This window comes from Mustelus asterias, chromosome 30 (genome assembly GCF_964213995.1).
Source record: "Mustelus asterias chromosome 30, sMusAst1.hap1.1, whole genome shotgun sequence".
Taxonomy (NCBI): Eukaryota; Metazoa; Chordata; class Chondrichthyes; order Carcharhiniformes; family Triakidae; genus Mustelus; species Mustelus asterias.
The window spans coordinates 10,641,796-10,667,190 of record NC_135830.1 but is presented as its reverse complement, the minus strand read 5'-3'; the positions used below and the strand labels follow the sequence as shown (position 1 = coordinate 10,667,190).

General features: G+C 43.2%; 1 non-coding gene and 1 gene segment (V, D, J or C); one reads left to right on the top strand and one right to left on the bottom strand.

Annotated features, from left to right (window-relative positions):
• Window positions 1-25,395, top strand: part of LOC144480755 (Ig heavy chain C region-like) — a 99,877-nt gene that overhangs the window by 47,430 nt on the left and 27,052 nt on the right.
• trnap-agg (transfer RNA proline (anticodon AGG)) lies at window positions 5,622-5,711 on the bottom strand. The gene is given in 2 exon segments: window positions 5,622-5,657; window positions 5,676-5,711. It is a non-coding gene; the product is annotated as a tRNA-Pro (tRNA).

Below are 25,395 nucleotides of genomic sequence, written 5' to 3'. Positions count from 1 at the left end.
TCGATATATGCAGAAAATCGAATGCCCACACACTCTGCACCGGAAATATCTCCATAATAAGAGATACAGATCAAGAAGATGGGGGCTTTCTCCGTTCTTTTTGCTGGGAGCCTTCTCCCGGTCCTGGCGATACAATTGAATGTAATATGCAACAGCTGCTGAGCAGTTAACCTATTGGTCACCGGGCCATTGAGTTTAAAAATTGGTGAGTCATATTGCAGCTTTATAGAACCTTAGTTAGGCCGCACTTGGAATATAGTTTTCAATTTTGGTCGCCACACTACCAGAAGGATGTTGAGGCTTTGGAGACGGTACAGAAAAGACTTACCAGGATGTTGCCTGGCAGGGAGGACATTAGCTACGAGGAAAGGTTGGAGAAACTTGGTTTGTTCTCACTGGATCGACTGAGGGGCGACCTGATAGAAGTCTACAAGCTGATGAGGGGCATGGACAGAGTGGATAGTCAGAAGTTTTTTCCCAGGGTGGAAGAGTCAATTACTCGGGGGCATAGGTTTAACGTGCGAGGGGCAAGGTTTAAAGGAGATGTACGAGGCAAGTGTTTTACACAGAGGGTGGTGGGTGCCTGCCGGGGGAGGGAATGGAAGGAGATACGATAGTGAGTTTTAAGGGGAGTCCGGACAAATACATGAATAGGATAGGAATAGAGGGATACGGTCCCCGGAAGGGTAGGGGGTTTTAGTTCAGTCGGGTAGCGTGATCGGTGCAGGCTTGGAGGCCGAAGGGCCTGTTGCTGTGCTGTAATTTTCTTTGTTCTTTGTTCTTTGAGTCCCATTCAAAATTCATCGCTGTAACCGGCTCCTTTGATATTGAGTCTCCAGTCGTGGCACCGGCAGAAATTTAGAAATATTGAAAGATAAGATATTATTATCATTCTATTGTAACTCATAACATCAGGACACGGATCACATTATCATCAGCATGAAAGCGGAATTAAATTACTGTCGACATCGCTTGCACGAAGAAATTTATGTCCCTTGCAGACTTACCAGGCAAAAGAGCTGAAACAAGGACACTAAGGGCAATTTTTTAGCATGGCCAATCAACCTAACCCGCACATCTTTGGACTGTGGGGGAAAACCGGAGCACCCGGAGGAAACCCACGCAGACACGAGGAGAATGTGCAAACTCCACACAGACAGTGACCCAAGCCAGGAATCGAACCCGGGTCCCGATAGCTGTGAAGCAGCAGTGCGAACCACTGTGCTACCGTGCCGCCCATTGCGGAATTAAACAGAATGGGTTTAATCTGTAATTGTTTGGGTGAAGATATTTACATGTATATCCGGTCTCTCCAGCGATTGGTTAATTCCCAAAAGAGTCAACTGGTAACGTCCAATCATGTCCCTGATTCTCCAATTCATCCAATCAGCTCACAGACCCTTTGTCCTCCAGTTTATTACGTCAGAGCAGGGCCAGCGAAGCAATGAAGTTGTTTTCCCCACAGCGGGACCGAAACAAGGATTCACCGCAATGTTGGACCTTTCGCCAAGACAGCTTCTGAGATGGTGGCAATGAGGGGAAATAGTTAATGTTGTCCTTGTAACAATGTCGAGAGTTCCCATTCAACAGTCTGAATATTTTGCATATCCTTTTTCACATTATATGAAATTGAAAATTTTGCATATCCTTTTTCACATTCTTTGAAATTGAAAATATATACAACTAAGAACCAATGTTCCAGAATTCCCTTTTTGATTTTGATGCCCGCGTATTTGATATCAGCGGAGTTCTTATCAAATATCTCAACAGTGGGTGGGGGCGGGGCCGGGGAGGGGTGTCCTGCTACAGGTTGATCTTCAGGTTCAATGTTACCGAGGAGATCCATCTACCTGACTTACAATGTTCCTTGAGACGCATCTTACTTCTCAGGAGGTCCATGTCCACCTCAGAATTTCTATTACCTAAATTGACCGCATCCAACACTCTCGGAGGCAATGAGTTCCAGGTCCTGAGCACTCGCTGTGGAAAAAATGTTGCTTCCAAATCTTCTTCGCCCGCGCCTTGCCCAATATCTTAAAATTTGCCCCTCCCCCTCTAAACTTACCTGATCTAGTCCACCTCGATTAAATCGCTCCTCAATCTCCTTCGCTCCAATGGACAACAATCCCAGCATCACAAACCAGAAACTTCTGGCTAATTTGAAGTTTTCAAAACTAAGCTTACTCCAAAGAAATTCCTCCATCTGATTTTCAACTTTTAAAAAACATTTCTGTGTATTTTGCTTCTTAAAATTAAACATGTTTAAAAGAAATTCTTCCGCAGAGTTCATCAATCTTTTAGAAAATGTTTTCACCATTTTGAAAAATGTAATGTTTCCACGTATTTTTCGAGAAATTTCCAACTTTTTAAAAGATAGCTTAAACTTGCTAACATATTTTTCCCAAATACTTTAACGAGAATTCGTCATTTAAAGAAGCTATTTTTAAAAAAAACTTAATTGAAGTTTATCGGTAAATTTTTTTCTTAAAATAGTCAACATTTTTTTGAAAAATAATTAGCTAAGATAAATTTCTTCAGAGAAGCTGACTGCATTTGTTCAACATTTCTCTGAATTGGTCCAAAATTTGTGAAAACACATTTTTCATCCACACGAATATGGAGTTTTCGAACTACTGTTAAACTATCACAGCGAGGCAGCCAGGAGTCAAACCTGGAATCTTCTAATCCGTAGTTAGACGCGTTATCCATTGCGCCACTGGCCCACAGCCAAACACCATGCAGCAATGTTTTACATATCGGTTCGAGGCTTCGAAATCGGCAGAGCCATGGTCAAAACATATTCGTTTTAGTGAGGAAATGTTGCATCATTAAATTTTTCTCTACTCACTTACAGTAATTGTACTTTGCCTTGAATTGAGTTAACCTGCTGTGCTGGATTTCGAACCCTGGTTCCCAAAGCTTCAGCCTGCTTCTCTGCGTTATCAATCCAGCGTCAACAACATGACTCGAAACCGCACACCTCCCGCCAGTGAATCCACTATTGAATATTACCTGAATATAGTATCTTACAATCATATGACATTGGCTCTTACTTGAGCCTCAAAATACATTCAGGAAAAGACAAAAGTGCTGAAAATTCACGACAAACTGAGCAGGAAAGAAGACACACCTATTTTGACTCATCACACATGTTATCAGTTTATTCAGTGGCTAAAAGAGCAGGGCAGAGGATGGGAATCCTGCGGGAGTAACTCACCTCCTGACTCCTAAAAAACAGTCCACGATCGGCATAACTATAGGCATCATGGTGGGAGATATAGGAAGGATATCAGAGGTAGGTTCTTTACGCAGAGAGTGGTTGGGGTGTGGAATGGACTGCCTGCAGTGATAGTGGAGTAAGACACTTTAGGAACATTTACACGGTTATTGGATAGGCTCATGGAGCACACCAGGATGATAGGGAGTGGGATAGCTTGATCTTGGTTTCAGTTAAAGCTCGGCACAACATCGTGGGCCGAAGGGCCTGTTCTGTGCTGTACTGTTCTATGTTCTATGTTCTATGATCGACGTGGCACAAGTCAGGAATGCGATAGAATATTCACCACTTGTCTGCATGATGCAGGAATCCACCAAAGGCACTTTAGACAGCATCTGGCAGCTCCCCCGCCCCCCTCCAACGCCACACAGCCAACACCACCCTCAAGTCCCTCAGCATTCTGATTTGGAAATTCCTTCACTGTCATTGGGACAAATTCGTGGAATTCCCTCCCTAACAGCACTGTAAGTGTACCTGTACAAATGGATGCAACGTTTCAAGAAGGCAGCTCACCACTACTTTCTCAAGGCTAAATACTGATGGGCAGTGCATGCTGATCTAGCCAGCGACACCCACATGAACAAAACGAAACATCCAGGCAGCTCTCTGAACCCATAATCATGCGGCCAACTGAAGAGGTGAATGGAGATAAAATGAATGTCAAGTTACATAGCCAACCCTGCTGATCATATCTGTATTTTCGAGCGAGTGTGTTGTGCTGATAGACTCCTCACAGTTTATGCTCAGGTTCTCAAACGAAACCCCATGTGAACCAATCCCAAAGTCTGCAATGCAAAGAAAAAAACAAAATCTGCAGCTCATAAAATCTGATAAAATCTTCGTGGGAGAGGGCGGCACAGTGGTTAGTTCTGCTGGCTCACAGTGCCAGGGACCTGGTTCCGATTCTGGGGTTAGTCACTGTCTATGTGAATGGAGATATACAGCTTTTTAAAGCTGCAGCAGTAGCTCACCAATAGTTCCAGTGACCTAATGCGTAAGGCACCGGCTTCCTAAACCAGGAAGCGTGTGCTCGAGTCACCTGTAAACCTTGGTGACAGTCGTAGCTGACATGCCAAATTTCCTAAGTCTTCTGAGAAAGTAGAGGCGTTGATGGGCTTTCTTCACTATAGTGTCGGCATGGGAGGCCAGGACAGGTTGTTGGTGATCTGGAGACCTAAAAACATGAAGCTCTCGACACTTTCGACTTCGTCCCCTTTGATGGAGGCAGGGGCATGTTCTCCTCTACGCTTTCTGAAGTCAATGACAATCTCCGTTTTGTTGACATTGAGGGAGAGATGACAGAAATGAGAAATGAGAAAATACTTTGCGGTTCACGGCCTCAGGGTGAGGTACGCACTAAATCAGAAAACGAGTACACCACAGAATAAGGCCATGCTAAGGAATGGCAATACAATTCCAAGTCAGCATGGTGAGTGACTTGGAGGAGAACTTACAGATGGTGGTGTTCCCATGTGTCTACTACCCTTGTCCTTCTGGATGGAAGTGGTCGTGGGTTTCGAAGGTGCTGTCTGAGGATCGTTGGTAAATTGCTGCTCTGTATCTTTTAGATACACATCGTTGCTACTGAGCGTCGGTTGTGGTGGGATTGAATGCTTGAGGATGTGGTGCCAATCAAGCGGGCAGCTTTGTCCTGGAAAATGTCACTCTTCTTGAGTGTTGTTGGAGCAGCACCCATCCAGGCGAGGTGGGAATATTCCATCACGCTCCTGACTTGTGCCTTGTAGATGGTGGACAGGCTCTGGGGAGTCAGGAGGTGAGTTATTCGCCGCAGTATTCCTGGCCTCTGACCTGCACTTGGAGCCATTGTGTTTATGTGCCGAGTCCAATTGAGTATCTGGTCAATGGTAACCGTAAGGATGTTAACAGTGGGGGATTCAGTGATGGAAAAACTATTGACTGTCAAGAGGCGGTGGTTAGATTTTCTCTTATTGGTGATGGACATTGTCTGGCATTTGTGTGGCGCGAATGTTACTTGCCACTTGTCAGCCCAAAGTCTACTATAATGCAGCACACTGCGGATTTTCACAATCTGAAATAAAAACAGAAGATACTGGGTTATGCCAGTATTTCTGGAAGTATCTGTGGAGCGAGAATCAGAACTAACGCTTCCCGTCCAGCTGTCACGTGGCAGGCGCAGACATGATGGGTGTCCGCGCCTGCCATGTGGGTGTCCCAGTGGGCTCTATCCGTGCTGTAAAATTCTGTGCCTTTATGACTCTTTTTCGGAGCCAGTCAGCAGAAAGCCATCGCGCCGTTTCCACCTTTAACAAATCAAAATATCTCCTTTTGAACACAATATTTTGGTCAAAACGAAACAAATGAGGGGCTCGTCCGGGATTTGAACCCGGGACCTCTCGCATGTTAATGGGGCGAGGTACCCTAAGCGAGAATCATACCCCTAGACCAACGAGCCTGCACGCTAGTAACCAGCAAAATAAAAATTGTTTAACTTTCTACAAAGCAGTTCTGACACCTCGAGTGACAGCCGAAATTGTTTAAATAACTCACCGCATCAGCATTTGTGGACTTTAAGCACCAGAAAAATATCCGTCCAATATTGTTACCTCGACTGTTTGCAACTGGGGGCTTTTGTTTATGAAGTACACATGTTACAGTCAATAATTTGAACCCAGCGACTTCAACATGTGACAACTCTGAGTCTGCCTTTGATATTTGATCACTTTTGAAAGGTGTTGTCTGTCAGACAGTTAAAAGATCTGGAACATTTAAAGTACAGATTGATGACATGGTTCACCTGGGAGATCTGCGGGTTTGTGTGAAAGGATCGGGGAGCGATTGGACTTGATGTGATCGTAATATGAGTAAAAACATGTCAAATTTCCCAACAGTGACAATCAGTAACCTCAGTGAGGGAAAACACTCAGACGGGGCTGTATTGTCACGTTCACGATGAGTAAATTTTCTCTGAAGTTTAACCCCATGTGTTGTCCTGACAATGAATCATTGATTATCGACCTGTGCCAGATTTTGTCTGAGGCCCGCGGGAGCCTCATTCACTGTGGCTCTCAGTGCACAGTAATACTCGGCGCTGTCTGTCACCTTCAAATCTTTCATGGGCAAGTGAAAAGTGCTTTGTTTCAGGTTGAGATTCCCGCTGAAGTGTTCAAAACCTGGAGTCGTATCGGTACATTAGCGGCTCTGAGCAGTCAATGAGGAGCTCGGTGTGTATACTGGCGATACCAGAACAGGTAATGTTGTATAGCTGTACTCGGCCCCGAGTAACTGCAGGGTATTGCTGAATCTTCACCCTCAGCTGCTTCAACTCCTGGTTCTGACTGGGACACTGAGTCACCGTTACTCATGTCTGAAAATAGGGAACAGACACGCAGTGGGTTAGAAGGAGTAACAACAATGGAATAATCCCCTCGAGATGGAAATTGGGAATGAATATGGTGACTGGCGGATTTCACACTGAAGTTCAAAATGACAGACCTGTAATCAGGGCAATAACCAGAGTGAGACAAAGTTTCACCCCCATGATTCGAGTTTGAACACCAGAAACAGAGAGACTGATCACTGCCTGAATCAGATCTGCAATTGGAGATGTTGAAACAGTCAGGGGGATGTTATGAGGTCCAAGGTGACTCCATCTCTCCGCCCATCTTTACATCTTCAAACAGGCGCTTCCTTTAGAAAGGGGTTGTGAACTTTCATAAGTGATCAGAGAGCGCTCTCCCGTGGACAGCACAACCGCATATTGGAAACAGGTACACACACGGCAACCTGAAAAGACTGACACTTATAGAGATCATAGAATCATAGAACCCCTAAAGAACAGAAGGAGGCCATTCGGCCCAGAGAGTCTGTACCGACCACAATTCCACCGAGGCCCTATTCCCGTAACCGCACACATAATCTCCCTGACACTAAGGGTCAATTTAGCCTGGCCAATCCACCGAATCCGCACATCTTTGGACTGTTGGAGGAAACCACAGCACCCGAGGAAGCCCAGCAGACATGCGGAGAACAGATACACACACGGTCACGTGGAAAGACCAACACGAATAAGGATATATAACCATATAGATATATGCCCAGACAGTGACATCAATTCTAACGTCCCTCGTTATAAATCCAGAATTATTCTGCAGATTTCTGACACCTATTAGTTTGCGTTGCTAACCATGATAATGCATGAATACCTCCACCTCCGTGTTCACTGGAAGCCTCGGATACTGCACAGAATCAACACAGAGGCAAGTAAACTAAGTGATAGATTCCCAAACCGATCGACTCAAACATAGAGTCATAAAGACATGGAGGTTTACAGCATGGAAACAGGCCCTCCGGCCCAACTTGTCCATGCCGCCCTTTTTTGTTTAAACCCCTCAGCTAATCCCAATTGCCCGCATTTGGCCCATATCCCTCTATACCCATCGTACCCATATACTATCTAAATGCTTTTTAAAAGATAAACTTGTAACGGCATCTACTAATACTTCTGGCAGCTTGTTCCACGAGACACACGGACAATCACTCAGAAAGATAACCAAGCAGATAGCTGGTGATGGTTTCGTAAAACTCCTCTGAACTTTTTCTAATGCATTAACATATTTCTTAAGATAAGGAGAGATATTCGAGATATATCCAATGCCCTCGCCAATGCCCAATTTTCCGGTCTATCCTAGTGTCGTCAGCAGATATAGCATCCATATCTTCACTGCCTTCATCACTGCAGAAATCATCCCACTTTAATGCTTTTTGACAAATTCAGCCAGAATGCATTTGTTCAGATCAAATCGTTTTTCGTCAACTTGCTTGAGTTTAATGCTGAACAACAGAGATGGTTTGTGAGGGTATTTCTCTTAATGGGCGTCCAAGGGTCATGTGATATGGTGCTGCATCACAGCTTGTGAGTAAATGTGGAGATCGGAGAATAAAATGGATAGGACGAACACGGATAGGAAATTGGCTGAGTGCCAGGAAACAACTCATAGCTGTTTTTCGGACTGGAACAAAGTTTGCAGTGAAGGTGCCAGGAGTAGGTTATATGACTCTTGATCTTCCCGGCATAGTAATGGCCGAGAGCTTGGGATGGAGGTCAGACTTTCAAAATCTGTGTCTAATGCAAAACATGGAAACATTGCCAACCATCAGAAAACCGAGCAGAACTTCAGAACGAAAAAAAAACGAATTTGTGGAATTGTCCTGCAATTGGGAGATTTAATTGATTGCATGTAAAGTTACATGATTAGTTTTGTTAAGCAGAATGTGAAGAGACAAAGGGAAATGATGAAAACGCTATGAAAGTGGCGGTAAGACGCCGAGGGACCTGAGTGAATATGTGCACAAATCATTCATGGTGGAAGACAGTTTGAAAGAGCGGAAAATAAAATAGTTAACATTCTTAGTCTGTTGGGGAAAAGAATACAGAAGCAAGGAAGTTATGCTAAATTTGTTAAAAGCACTGGAAAATAGTCAACTGAAAAATTGCGTCAAATTCTGGGCACCAAACGTAAGGAGAAATGTAAAGTCAATAGGCTGGATGCAGGGGGAAAATACGAGATTAGTTCCAGAGATCAGAAACTTCAGTTGCGAAAATATATTTGTGAGGTTCGGGCTGATTTCCTTGACAGGAAGTTGCTGATGTGATCCCATTGAGGCCTTCAAAATCCTGAGGGGTCTTGACAGAGTAGATAGAGAGGAATTGTTCAATAGCAGGTGGATTTTGTAACAGAGGGCGCGGGTTGAAGTTAATTGGTGAAAGAAGCACGGAGTCAGAACGAAAAACATTTTCGGACAGTGACTGATTCAGACCTGCAACCTGCTGTTTCAGAGTATGGTTCAGGGAGCGCCAATTGATGGTTTCAAAATGGGATTGGATTATTGTCTGGAATTGAACAAAATGCTGGACTGTCGGGTATAGAGTCTTATTGGATGAATTGCTCCTTAAGAGGACCAGCACATACATGATGCTTCAAAATGGCCTTCTTCTCTCCTGTAAATAGTCTACCAGTGTGGAAAATGAAGTCAGTGGCAAAGTGGTAATATCACTGGGAGAGGATTTCTGAGGGGAGGCAATTTTCTCAAGGTAGATGTTCAAATCTAACTGCAAAAGAACGTGGGTTTTAAAATGCAATTGCAATTTTGAATTTAAACCTCGCTCCGTAATTGCGGCCAATACAAGTAATATAACAGATCCTCTAATGCCCAGCAGAAAAGGAAACCATCCATCATTTCCCAGTTTGGCCCATAGCTGACTCAAGGCCCACACGTGTCTGGCGCTTACATGACTTCTGTGATGATCTAGGAAACCAATGAATTCAGAGTACTCGCGATTGCCAAATTATGCTGGACTTGCCAGCTGTGTATACAGCCCATGAAAGAATAAGAAACAGCAGCTAAAATCAGCATTTCATAACATCTGCTATATCAAAGGACGTCCAGGAGATGGCAGTGAAACCGTGCTCTTTGGCACGACGCGAAACAGAACGTCTCAGTTATTGCTGCAATGGATGCAGTCTTTATCCATCCTAAACTAGACCCAGTTTATGTGACACAAAATCATATTTCTGATTACGTGACAATAATTCTCAATTGATTCTATACTCAGCAAAATCCCAGTTGTCACTATACCGCACCAAGCCTCATTTGATATTACATTGCTGGAATCTGCAACGTATAAAGAAACCTCGACGATACCTCAATCACTGCTGCACCAGTCCACCTCCCTGTTTATACCGAATAATATCCTGTCTCTAATTATTGTTCTATTTCATGACTCGTTTATTGCTCTAATGTCCCTGTCAAACCTTTTATCAATCTGAAGCCTTAGTTTGAAATTATTGCATCAGCTTTGTCTCCGTTTATATCATACAATGCCCAGAATCAGATTCAACAGTACTTGAACCGATTGAACAGGTGGAGTTTAATTGCGCTAGCTGCTGTGTCCTTTATTAATGCGCCAAACCATACCACTGTTCATTTTACACATTATCCTCTCTCAGTTATTGCTTTACTCTGCATTGCCTCACTTTTTATTCCACTGGGTCACATCTCTGTTTATATCACACGAGATTATATCCCTTTATTCTAATAGCGTCCATGTGAGATTACATTACACTAGAACCTGTCTCAGTTTAAATTATAGTACACATTGTCTCTGCTTACATTGGAATAAACCGTGACTTTGTTACAGCTGCGTAATTCATGTTTCTGTCTATGTGAGAAAATATCACGCTGGTTAGTACTAGCTATACAAATTCCGGACAAATGTGAGGTAATGCATTTTGGAAGGTCTAATACAGATAGGAAATTTACAGTAAATGGCAGAACCCTTAGGAGTATTGATAGGCCAAAGGGATCTGGGTGTACAGGTACACAGGTCACTGCAAGTGGCAAGGCGGGTGGAAAAGGTAGTCAAGAAGGCATACGGCATGCTTGCCTTCATCGGCCGGTGTATTGAGTTTAAAAATTGGCAGGTCATGTTGACGCTTTATAGAATCTTAGTGAGGCCGCACTTGGAATGTATGGTCAATTCTGGTCGCCACACTACCAGAAGGGTGTGGAGGCTCTGGAGAGGGTACAGAAAAGATTTAGCAGGATGTTGCCTAGTATGGAGGGCATTAGCTATGAGGAGAGGTTGGAGAAACTTGGTTTGTTCTCACTGGAGCGACGGAGGTTGAGGGGAGACCTGATAGAAGTCTACAAGATTATAAGAGGCATGGACAGAGTGGATAGTCAGAAGCTTTTTCCCAGGGTGGAAGAGTCAATTACTAGGGGGCATAGGTTATGGTGCGAGGGGCAAGTTTTAAAAGAGATGTACGAGGCAGATCTTTTACACAGAGAGTTGTGGGTGCCTGGAACTCGTTGCCGGGGAGGTAGTGGAAGCCGACATGGTAGTGACTTTTAAGGGGCGCCTAGGAAAGTACATGAATGAGATGGGAATAGAGGGATATGGTCTTCGGAAGCGTAGCGTGTTTTAGTTAAGTCGGGCAGATGGTCGGTGCAGGCTTGGAGGGCCGAAGTGCCTGTTCCTGTGCTGTAATTTTTCTTTGTTCTATACCCGCTCTCAGTAAGCACTGAACTGGACCCAGTCTACATTCATATTAGTACAAGTGCTGTATCAATAATTGATGCACTCGACACTGTCTCTGTATCACTGCACAAAACCCGTCCTTCGTTCATAATACAACAGATCGTATTAGATGGATTGGCTATGCAAAATTGCCTGTTATTGTCCATAGGGTATGTGGATTCGCCATGGTAAATGTGTGGGGCTAACGGGGACAGGGCAGAGGGGAGGGCCTGGGTGGGATGCAAACTCGGTGAGCCAGATGGTCTTTTTCTGAACTCTAGGGATTCTATGGTTCTATGTCTAAGAATTATCATATCATACCTTGCTTAGACATTCGAGTGCTTATTTCTTTTAAATATTCTTTTCTCCAATTACCCCCTTTGGAGCAATGATTTCTTTCAGCAATTTCCCTTCAGTTTTCCAAGTGATAACCTTCAGTCCATCTCTGCCTTCCATGAGTGTATGAAAACACCAGGCAGTTCATGTATTTCAACTGAAGAACATTTAATATGTAACTATTTATTGACAACCATTCTGCTGTGTGCTCTTGCACACAAAACGATTTCAATCTGACTATCTTGCTCCCAGCGTTGACTTATCTGTCATTAAAAATCTGTTGGAAAATGGATAAATCACATCTCGAATGACGAGGAGATTACTGGAAATTGATCCTCTTCGTGTCTCACTAAAGTTCCTGATTTTCGACTCAATTATGTGCTGATTTGTGAAAATGATGGCGGCAGGAGATAATTACACCTGTAATTCTCAGACTTCTTATTCCTATTAATGCAAATGATTGAAACATCAGCTGCTCTCCAGAGATGGAGCAATATTTCTGTTTAACCGTTACATTCGCCAACTCCATGGTAACCATCCTAAATATGTTCTACTGTGTATAGGTTGTACAATCTCGGTAACACGATGAATCAGGATCAGGTATATTATGAGGGTGGATATAAACAGTGATATTGCCTGGTGAACATGGACAGTAGCTGTTCAAGATGGCAGCTCATCATCACTTTGTCAGGGCAATTAGAGAAGGGCAACAGATGCCAGTGATGCCCACATCCCATAAATGATTAAAAATTATGCGGTAACAACAGAGACAGAATCTAATCTAATATAGACAGATATGCTGGTGCAATGATAACATAAACTGGCCGGGAGAGTCATGTAAATTAATGTATGAGATATATAGAATATGAGAGACAGAACATGATATAACATTTAAATAAACAATTTTTTCCGTGTGATCATTCTAGAAAAAAGTAAATTGTTCAATAACAACTGGCAGGTGTCAAACGTAGCAAAACCAGATATAGGTTCCAATTCACTGTTAACTGTTAAGGATTATTGCACTTTTCCGAAACAAGTTCGATCCAATGCTAATTTGTTCAAAGTGATGGCTTGTAAATAGAATTGAATAATTGAATTTCGGAATCGTTCCTGGCAAATGTCCACGTCCAACCCTCCCATACACCCCCCCCCCCGCCCCCCGCCCCCCACCCCCCCCCCCCCAACCCCCCACACCGCGCACACACACACACACGTGCTGTCAAAACATAAGATTAGCACAAGACGACAGCTGTATAAATATTGCATCTTATTCAGTCGCAATGAAGGACAGGGGGAGACTCAAAAATGATGCTAGGACAATGATGCATAAGAACCATTAAAATGGACCTATTCTCGAAAATCCTTCACATTTTACTCCATGAAGGATATATCTCATTTATTTTCAAAGTTACTGTGAAATCTGATTCGATCACCCTCTGAAGCTGTTCATTCCAGTCCTCAACAACTCTTGTGTAAAAGTAAACAATTACATTTCTGTCTCTCTGCTTAATAAAATAAATCTGTGCCCACTGGTTGCTGACCGTCCTCTCAGTTGAAATATCCGCTCTTTAATTACCCCACTCAAAACGTCATGATTTTGAACACGAATAAAAGTGTTCAAAACACTGGCAAGGAGATAGAGAGAGAGAGAGACACCGGGAGAGTTAGGAGAAAGAAAAACGGGGTGCTGACAGATAAAAGCTGAAGAACAAAAAATAAATAGCAGATGGAGAGAAAATGATCGAACAATTCAAGATAAGAGCTATCATTTCCTTTCTTCACGAAACCTGGGAGAGCTCAGTGACTGATCCACTGACCATCCAGTTATGTCCTGGAATGGAAACTCTGAACAGATCACAACAGACTCATTTGTAAATGTCACCACAATGTGATCTTTATAACACTGCCCTGGCTCTGTGGACAGATATAGGCCGCACTGACAGATGTTCTCGTCAGATTGTGGCCCCTGGATTTATTTTCTGCTCAGAAGTGAGATGTGTGGTTTGGAACTGGCAGCAAGAATCAGGAAGTTATATTACCTGAGAATGAAACAAACGGGGCCAGTTTAATGTTATCACCGTGAACAGTCTTCCTGCCTGCGAGGGTGAACTCATTCTGAAAGCTTCAAGAACAGTCACAGAATTGCTGCCGGTCGCAGCATTACATTCACTTCGATTGCCATATTAATGAATCAAGAAAATGATCATATTTGGGGTTTAGGTAGGTTAATTGAAAGGAAGACGGATTGAAGATTATCGCTGAGAGAAAAGAGGGAAAATTAAAGCAACATTTTTCCCCGCACAGGTGTTCTAAAATAGAAAGTTTAAGTGTGTTAGGTGTTGTGTGAGTGAAATCGAGGACAGCGTATAAAAGAGTGAACTGGTCTGTTTCCGGCACTGAATTTTCCTCTGTTGAGATTGTTGTGCTTCATCTTTTCAGTCACAAGTTGCCTGAAGCATGAAAGTTAAACATTTTTGAACGAGTAGCCAGATCCGGCTCATGGGTACCTCTGTAAGTGAGCTAAAGGAGGTTGAGAGAGAGAAGAAAGGTTTTCCGATTTAGGTATTGTCTGAGACAGAGAAAGAGAGGAGAGAAGTTCAATGAGTCATTTGAAAGATGCAATGCCTTGGCAGTGGAATGGCCAGCTGTATATCACATTCAAGAGCGTCCAGAGCAGTTCATTAACTTTAGGCATTGACTGAGGCAAAGAGTGTGCAAGTAAATACTGAACAAATTACCATAAAATGCTTAAAACTAATTGCAATTATTTACATAGGAGTTATGACTGGTACCTCACATTGTTATGGGCATAGGGTCCATTTCGGCCTTGTGTAACTGTCTGTGTGGTTTTTGCAAATTGTGTGCGTGGGTTTCCACCAAGTTTACCACTTTCCTCCTGCAGTCCAAAGATGTGCAGGTTAGGAGGAGTGGTCATGCTGAATTATCCCTGAGTATCCATTTGCAGTCCAACTGGCATACGTTTATTGTATTCCTCAATTTCTTTTGAACAAGAGGATGTTACAAGATTCATCCCAAGCTTTCAAGAAATTATTGCACACAATACGAGAGCAACTAGATAGGATGTGCAACACCGAATATTTATTAACAAGATGAAATGCATACTTCCAACCCCTTTCATCCACACGAATACGTTTCATTTCTTAAGTTAGTATCTATTTATTCAAAGTTAATTTATTAGTCACATGTTGGCTTGCATTAGCACTGCAATGAAGTGGCTCTGAGAATCCCCCAGTCGCCACACTCTGGCAGCTGTTCGGGTACACTGAGCGAGAATTTGACATTCCCAATGCACCTAACTAGCACAGCTTTGGAATGTGGAAGGAAACCGACACAGACAGAGGGAGAACGTACAAACTCCACACATATAGTGACCAAGCCAGGAATCGAACTCGAGTCCCCAGCACTGTGAGGCAGCCGTGCTAACCACTGCTAACCACTGCGCCATCCAGCTAGCTTGGTCTTCCTCTTTTTCCATCCATCAGACGCATTTTACAGAAAATTTGTAACTGAGGCAGTGCCTGCTATTTTATTCGGACCCAATGTAACGCAACGTGAGGTACGGGTGTACTCAGTAGTGCATGACATACAACCTACCAAAAATAATATCTGAGATGGAACCTAATGTAACATATGTGGACTATTGACTGAGCAACAACAGCTCAGAAATGATTAATTGTAGCATATATCACGGCATGTCTTCATGTAATATAAAGGAAGCGGCATGTAATGTAATGTAAACAGATACAAGGTATATTGCAATAATGATTCAAATGAATCAAATGCAGTATATGAGAGGCATGGCCTAGTGCATTACTGTATACGACTGCACCAAATGGGTTATTGCAGCGAACATCGTCAAGTACAGTACTAACTGAGACAGGGTTAATTGTAGCCCTTATAGATCAAGGCCCAGTCCGTTAATAAATTAAACTTCAGGTTGCGTTATATAGTGCAGAAAGAAAGATAAAACGAGATATGGTGGCGTACAGACATGACTGAGACAACTCCTGTGTAATAAAAAAATTACATGGTTAAATGCAGTAATAACAGAAGGAGGGGCAGTGTAATAAAACTAAACTCAATATATAGTGAAATTTAAGCATATACATCGTCGTACCATAGTAAGCAATAGAACAAAAATGGCCATTAATATGTTCCTCGGAATCATAACCTAATTCAGTAATAACGATATGTGATCTAATGCTATGAATCCTGGAGGATGAACTGCAGTGTTGACTGAGGGAGGAGAGAGAGAGAGAGAGAGAGACAGACAGATGGACAAGTGCACTAATATCACTCCATTTATGATTAATGATCTGCTGAGTGTTTCTGGCAGTTCATTTCTCAGATCCCATGCATCCGCAGTATCTTGTTTTTGAGCAAGGAGATATTTGAACAGATTACTAAAAGGACGATCAATACAAGGACAGTTTTATGCATTGATTTAGACGAGGAAAGTGAGATAAGGAGATTTAGGGAGGGAATAACAGAGCTTAGGGCCTGGGCAGATTAACACATCCCAAACTGAAAAATAATTTTGAAGATAAGAATGGAAATTGCAGAAAATATATATATTTAAATTCTATTCAAACATAACTTGTTCTGCGGCCATTTCGTTTTATTTCTCTCTGAAACAGATGAACAATTAACCATTGGTTAGAAAATTGGCCTGTGGGAGCCCATCTGGCGATATTGCGAGTACAAAATTCTGTCTCATACTGTCAGTGTATCAGTTGAATGCTATTAATAAAATACGACAGGCGAAACAATCTTTATCGCTAAAATCTGCAGCAAATTGACATAGTGCAACACAATCTACAACGAATAAAATGCATCATAACAGAGATTCCTAAATATATTGCAAAGAGCACTGCACTATTGTTCATATTGACCTGTCCGTCAATGCCAGTTTATCACTGAGAAATTGTTATAACGTTCACGCTAAATATTACCCACACAATAGCAGAGTGATTAGACGTTTCTCACAGCTACTTATAAATATTAGCAAAAAATAAACCTACTGTTTCAAACAAGAATGATTGGTATCGGACAGGCACACGCACATATATCGTGATTGATAATATCTCGACAGGCAACATATTCATGGTCGCATGTTGGATTAACAGAGACAGGCTCTGATGTAATGTAAAGAGACAAATCCTGTGTCATATAAAAAGAGATGGGATCCGACGTAATATAATCAGATCTGTGGTCCACTGTAGGACTAATTGAGAGGACCTGATGTAGCATAAATAGAGAAATGGCCGAGTGTAGCATAACGAGAAAAACGACCGAATGTAGTATAAAGAGAGACAGGGTCCGCTGCCGTATCATTAAAGACTGGGTCTGGTACAACATAAATAGAAGCATGGACCAGTGTAATGTAATCAGAGGATTGATTCAGTTAATTAATAACCAATAAAGCAGGGTCTTCTACATACTGGCCCTATTGCCAATGGATAGCGTTTTCTTCCTAATGAGCAAAACATGCTCATTCATAACTTTGAACTTCTGTACTAAATCTCCCATAAACTGCACTGTTCTAAAGGAAAGAAACTCTGCGTTCAGCTGTTCTGACAGTGCAGCTCACGCATGATGAACGTCAAGCTCCATACCACCTTCTGCCTCGCATGTTTCCCGATGTCATTTTAGGAATTGATGGAACTTTCACATGGATTCTCATTAATCAATGGCATCGTGTCAGAATAAGATTCAAGGCTAAGAAAAGACTTGCTTCTGACAATTAAATGCATCAGTGAAATATTGGACACAGATCTCAGAGTTTAGACACACTGAGCTCAATGTTATGTCAAAACACAAAACTGTGATCGGTTAACAGTCTTACCCCAGTGGAATCAACATCATTTTTGAGTCAAATGCTAATGTGCTCAATTCCCACAACAGATACCTGAGCTCATGATACAACCTGTGACAACGTGCTGAATGTTCAGTTGTTCCATTATTGGATGTGATGATATTTCAGTCCAAGGTGTAGCATACAATATTATTATTAAGCTTGTATTCCAGAAGCTTGAAGTAATGCTCTGCGGGCAAGGGTTCAAATTCCACCCCAGCAACTGGGGAATTTCAATTCAATTAATTGATTAAGCTGAATCAAACATCGTTGTCTAATTAATAACAATCATATTTCGGCAAAGTTCATCTTCTTCTCTGATGTATTTTAGGAGAGGAAATTTTACTTCTTACTTGTAAGACATATCAAATTGCCAGAAGAAGCAACAAGCCTGAGGGTTTGGAATGTTTTAAAATTCAACAAAAGAAGACACAATGTGCGAGGGAGGAAAGAGAGAATGAAAGTATAATGGCAGGAAGCAGAGAAACTAATTGTACAAGCTTCTCTGAATATCTGAAGAGACAAAGATTAGTTAAGACAAATTAGGTAGCTTCCAGTCAGAATCCAGGGAAATTATAATGGGGAACAAAGAAATGTTGGATGAATAGAACACAAAGTTTGACTCCATCTTCACAAAAGGGGACACAAATCTCCTCCCAGAAATGTTAGGGAACCAAGAGCTGGTTGGCATTGAAGAACACCAGTGTTAGTAGCAAAATCATGCTGGGGAAATTAATGGGGTGAAATGCTGATAAATCACTAAGGCCTGAGAATCTACATCCCAGAGTATGAATGAAAATGGCCCTGAAAATATTGGGTGCATTGGTGTCATCCTCTAAAATTCTATACATTCTGGATCAGTTCCTATAGATTGGAGGGTGACAAATGAAATCCCAATATGTACAAAGGAAGGGAGAGTAAAAATGTTGAATTACAGCCTGACTTTAGCATAAGCGAAGATGTTAGAGACTGTTATCAAAGACATGATAGCAAAATATTTGGAAAGCATTAACGGAATTTGATGAAGCCAGCATGGGCTTAAGGAAGATATGTCATTCTTAACAAACCTACTTGCGTTTTCTGAGGCTGTAAGTAAGAGAATAGTGAGGGGCGGGGGCGGGGGGGGGGGGGGGGGTGGAGGGAGGGGGGAGGGAACCAGGGTACATAGAACATAGAAACATAGAAAGAAATACAGTACAAACAGGCCCTTCGGCCCACAAGTTGCGCCGGTCATACCGCTACCTATCTCGGCTTATATATAGGCTTATCTATAACCCTCAATACTGTTAAGTCCCATGTACTCATCCAGAAGTCTCTTAAAAGACCCTATCGAGTTTGCCTCCACCACCACTGATGGCAGCCGATTCCACTCGCCCACCACCCTCTGAGTGAAAAAACTACCCCTGACATCTCCTCTGTACCTACTCCCCAGCACCTTAAACACGTGTCCTCTCGTAGCAGCCATTTCAGCCCTGGAAAAAAGCCTCCGAGAATCCACCCGATCTATACCTCTCAACATCTTGTACACCTCTTTCAGGTCACCTCTCAGCCTTCATCTCTCTAAGGAGAAAAGACCGAGCTCCCTCATCCTATCCTCATAAGGCATGCCAACCAATCCAGGCAACAGCCTTGTAAATCTTCTCTGCACCTTTTCAATCATTTCCACATCCCTCCTGTAATGAGGCGACTAGAACTGAGCACAGTACTCCAAGTGGGGTCTGACGAGGGTCTTATAAAGCTGCATCATTATCTCCTGACTTCTAAACTCAATCCCTCGATTGATGAAGGCCAGCACACCATACGCCTTCTTAACCACCCCCTCTACCTGCGAGGCCGATTTAGGAGTCCGATGGACCTGGGCCCCAAGGTCCTTCTGATCCTCTACACTGCTAAGAGTCGTACACTTGATATTATACTCCTTCATCTCATTCGACATGCCAAAATGGATCACTACACATTTATCCTGTTTGAAGTCCATCTGCCACTTCTCTCCCAGTCTTGCATCCTATCAATGTCACACTACAGCTTCTGACATGCGTCCAACCTATCCACAACACCACCAACCTTCGTGTCGTCGACAAACTTACCAAACCATCCCTCCACTTCCTCATCCAGGTCATTTATGAAAATGACAGACAGCAAGGGTCCCAGAACAGATCCCTGGGGCACTCCACTGGTGACCGACCTCCATTCAGAAAATTACCCGTCTACAACCACTCTCTGCCTTCTGCAGGCAAGCCAGTTCTGAATCCACAAGGCAACAGCCCCTTGCATCCCATGCCCTCTCACTTTCTTGAGAAGTCTTACATGGGGTACCTTATCGAACGCCTTGCTGAAGTCCATGTAAACCACATCTACCGCTTTTCCTTCGTCAATGTGTTTAGTCACATTTTCAAAGAACTCCACCAGTCTCGTAAGGCACGATTTGCCTTTGACAAGGCCGTGCTGACTACGTTTGAGCATACGAAACTTCTCTAAATGTTCATAAATCCTGTCCCCCAGGATCTTCTCCATCAACTTACCAACCACTGAGGTTAGACTCACCGGTCGGTAATTTCCTGGGCGATCCCTATTCCCTTCCTTGAATATAGGAAACACATCCGCAATCCTCCAATCCTCCAGAACTTCTCCCGCCTCCATCGACGATGCAAAGATCATCACCAGAGGCTCTGCAATCTCTTCCCTCACCTCCCACAGTAACCTGGGGTACATCCCATCCGGTCCCGGCGACTTATCTATCTTGATGCTATTCAAAATTTCCAACACATCCTCTTTCTTAATGTCCACATACTCAATCTTTTCAGCCCACCTCAGTCCTGTAGTACAACCACCCAGGTCTTTTTCCACCGTGAATACCGAGGTAAAACATTCATTAAGCACCTCTGCTATTTCTTCCGGTTCTGTGCAGACTATCTCACCTTCACCTTTTATAATTCCTATTCCATCACATCTCATCCTTTTACTCTTCACATATTTATAGAACGCCTTCGGGTTCTCCTTAATCTTACCTGCCAAGGCCTTCTCGTGACCCCTTCTGGCTCTCTTAATTTCTTTCATTCCGACAAGCTGTCTACTCATCTAGATCCCTATCATCGCCGAGCGCTCTGAAGCTTTTGTACGCTTTCCTTTTCTTTCTCACTAGGTTCAGCGCAGCTTTCGTGCACCATGGTTCCCGTAACCTACCAACACCTCCCTCTCTCATCGGAACGTTGTCATGCAGAACTCGAGGCAAACATTCCTTGAAAATCTGCCACCTTACTTCAGTACTTTTCCTCGAGAATGCCTCCTTCCAATTTACGCATCTAATCTCCTGCCTGATGGTTTCATATTTCCCCTTACTCCAGATAAACAGTTTCCTAGCTTGCCTGATCCTATCTCTTTCCAATGCGTGCGTAAAGGAGATAGAGTAATGATCACTATCCCCAAGATGCTCCCCCACTGAGAGATCCGACATCTGGTACTGGCTCATTAGCCAGTACCAGGTCGAGTACAGCCTCTCCTCTTGTAGGCTTATCCACATGCTGTGTCAGGCAACCCTCCTGAACACACCTAACAAACCCCTCCCCATCCAAACCCCTTACTCTATGGATATTCCAATCGATGTTTGGGAAATTAAAGTCTCCCATCACGACAACCCTGTTATTCCTACATCTCTCCAGGATCTGTTCCCTATCTGCTCCTCAACATCCCTGTTACTATTGGGCGGCCTGTACAAAACACCCAGCAAAGTTATCGACCCCTTCCCGCTCCGAACCTCCACCCACAGAGACTCCGTAGACAATCCCTCCACGGCTTCCACATTCTCTGCAGCTCTGACACTATCCCTGATCAGCAGTGCCACTCCCCACCCCCCTCTTTTGCCTCCCTGTCTGTCCTTTCTGAAACATCTGAAACCCGGCACCTGAAGTATCCAGTCCTGTCCCTGTCCCCAAGTCTCCGCAATGGCCACCACATCACACTTCCAAGCATCGATCCACACTCTAAGCTCATCCACTTTATTCAGTACACTCCTGGCATTAAAATAGACATATCTCAAACCTTTGGTTTGAGCTCTCCCCTTCTCCATCACCCGTCTATTCTCCCTCTTACACTGTGTACAATCCTTCTCTATTTTCGGGCTAGCCTCCTCGCTCTCAGTCACCTCACCACGATTCCCTCCCCCCAACCTTTCTAGTTTAAAGTCTCCCCAGTAGCCTTAGCCAACCTTCCTGCCAGGATATTTGTCTCCCTAGGATTCAAGTGCCACCCGTCGTTTTTGTACCGGTCACACCTTCCCCTAAAGAGGTCCCAATGATCCAGGAAACTGAATCCCTGTCCCCCGCTCCAGTCCCTCAGCCACACATTCATCCTCCACCTCACTCCATTCCTGCTCTCACTTTCCCCTGGCACAGGCAGCAATCCTGAGATGACAACCTTTGTGTTCCTCCTTCCCAACTGTCTACCTAACTCCCTATATTCTCTTTTCATTACCCCTTCCGTCTTCCTACCTATGTCAGCGTGCATGTACGTGGTGCATTTGCACTTTCAGAAGACATTTGAGACGGTTCCTCGTAAAATATTAGTAGGTCAAATTAAAGCACGTGGGATAGGGAATAATGTATTGACATTTGTGTGGAATTCGTTGACAGATAAGAAACAGAGAATGGAAATACATGGGTCTTTTTCCGAGTGGCAGTCAGCGACTGGTGGGGTACTTCAGGATCCCAACTTATATTATTTATTAGTCACATGTAGGCTTACGGTAACACTGCAATGAAGTTACTGTGAAAAACCCCGAGTCACCACACTCCAGCGCCTGTTCGGGTGCACTGAGGGAGAGTTTAGCATGGCCAATGTCCCTAAGCTGCACGTCCTTCGGATTGTTGGAGGAAACCGGGCACCCAGAAGAAATCCACGTAAGCACGGGGAGAATGTGCAGACTCCGTACAGAAAATGCCCCAAGCTGGGAATCGAACCCGGTCCCCAACGCTGTGCCACCGTGCGATCTGGATAAGGAAATCAAATGTAAAATGTCCTAAGCGGCTGGCGATGCATAACTGTGAGCTATGAGGAGGATGCAGTGACTTGTGAGCTGAGAGGAGGATGCAAGGGTCTTCAATGTGATCTGGACAAGTTGTGTGAATGGGTGAACATGTGGCAGATGCAATACAACGTGGCTAAATGTACAGTTATATGCGTGTGTAAAGCACAAAACAATATATATTTGGAAGTGTGATGTACAAATTGATCTGGGTATCCTTTTACACCAAACAATGAAATCGGAGAGGTATGTACAGCAAGCAATTGGGAAGGCCTTCGTTGCAAGAAGATTTGAGTTCGGAATTAGTGAAGTCTTACTGCAGTAATGCCTGGTCTTCATCAGACCACATCTGGAGTAATGCGTATAGATTTGATCTCCCGACCTAAGAAAGGGTCTCTGGCGAGTGCAGCTGATACACGGATTGGTGGGACTGTCCTATACGGCGAAATTGCTTCGACTGGGCCTGTATTCACTTGACTGATCTGATGAAAGAGCAGCGCTCGGAAAGCTCGTGATTCCAAATAAACATGTTGGACTTTAACCTGGCGTTGCGAGACTTCTTACTGTGCACACCCTAGTGCAACGCAAGCATCTCCACCTCATGTATTCATTCGAGTTTAGAAGGATGAGAGGAGATCTGATTGAAATACGTAAAATTGTGATTGCAACATTCAAAGCATAAAAAATGAGGGCGATGCAGTGGAACAGTGGCTAGCACGGCTGCCTCACAATGCCAGGGACCTGGGGTCGATTGCCAACTTGGGTCACTGTCTGTGCAGAGACTGCACATTCTCCCATTATCTGCGTGGGTTTCCTTCAGGTGCTCCCTTTTCCTCCCACAGTCCGAAAGACGTGCTGATTCGGTGCATTGGCCATGCTAAATTTTCCCTCAGCGTACCTGAACAGGCGCTGGAGTGTGGCCATAGGGCCTTCTCACAGTAACTTCATTGCAGTGTAGTCTACTTGTGACATTGATAATCAATGAACTTATGAATAATTAAACGAATTCTAACAGGGCTGGGCAGGCGAGATGAAGGAAGGACGTTTTCGCTGGTTAGGTAGTATCAAACCAGGGATGCAGTCTCAAGACATAGGGTAGCCAAGTTAGGACAGAAATGAGGAAATATTTCTTCACTTCAGAGACTAGTGAACATACGGAGTGCTCGAGCACTGAAGGCTTAGGATGTCATGCCACTGAATAGATTCAAGAAATAAATTGATTTGTGATTAGATTTTAATGGTATCGGGGGTGTGAGCAGAATCCAATAATGTGGCCTTGAAATAGGAAATTAATCAATGATCATGAAGACTGGTGGATCAGGCTCGAATGGCCTCCTCCGGCTCCTAATTTCTATGTAACTAATGTTCAGTCAATGTTCTGAGGACCTGAGTTCAAATCCCGCCAGAGCAGATGGTGGAACTTGAAATCAATAAAAAATAGCTGGAATTAAAAATCTATTGATGACAGTGAGACCATTGTTGATAGTTGTAAAAACCCATCTTGTTTACTAATGTCCCTTTAGGGAACGGAATCTGCCGTTCTTACCTTGCTTGACCTACATGTGACTCCAGAGTCACAGCAATGTGGTTGACTCTCAACTGCCCTCCAAGGGCAACTAGAGATGGGCAACAAATGCTGGCCAGCCAGTAATGTGCAAGGCCCACGAATCAATAAAAAAAGCTATGTTTAGCCTGTCTGTCCTACATGTGACTCCAGTTCCACAGTGATGAAGCTGACCCTTACGTGCCTCTGAAATTGACAAAACAGCCATTCAGGTGTTTCAAAGTTGCTGCAGAAAGTCAAACATAAATAAAACCGACCAGAGGGCAATTATTACAAAAAGGTAGTTCACAACCGCCTTCTCAGTATGGGCAATTAATGCTGACTTTGTCAGTGATGCCCATATCCAGAGAATGAATAGAACAGTGCAAACTACTGCGAATTCCGGAAATCTAAAAGTAATACAACAAAAAAGGCAGGTCAGTGGGCATTAGCAGTGGGTGAAACAGATTCTCATTTCAGGCCGATGACAGAATGTAAAATCTCATTGATAAAATTCGATATAACAGGACTGTTCTGCCCAGTATCCTGGCCACTCATTCTTCAACTAAAATCACAAAATTACTGTTCATTTATCACATCTCGCTTTGTGGGAGCTTGTTGTGCACCAAATACTTGTTGTATGTCCAACATTACAGCAGTGAATAACTTCAGCGAAAATATATCAGTGAGTTGTAAATGGTTTGGGACGACCTAACGTCAGGTAAAGCGTTATGAAAATGCAAGGCCTTTCCAAATGTTAATATTATAAAATGCAAGAATTGATATGTTAAAAGCTCTGAGATTAATGCGATTATCGTCACTCCTCTGCCTGATGTTTTAACGTGTCTAGTTTTAGTAGATTAAATCATCAATCAAATTGACATTCAGTGGAATACCAGTCTTTTCAGACATGTTTTATTTATCCTGACATCAGAACTTTCAGAACAAATTCTTGATTAGAGGGTATTTTTTTATTTGAATTAAATAGCGTCTGATCGAATGGGTATTCACGAAGTTTCTATTGATTTTGAACCTGCTGTCAATATACTTAAAATAAACCGCTATTTTGAATTGAAACTAATGAATAAATGACGGTTTATCTGGTTTTGCTGCCATGAACATCTCATTGTAACCAGTGAGGTGTTTATGGAAATAAACACAGAAATAGAAATCCCAGATTAGATTTATTGATTGACAAAAACGCAACAAATATTTCCCCATCAACACAGCACAGAAATAGAGGCAAACATGCAAATCAATCATTGGATTCCAGTTGTGATTGTTT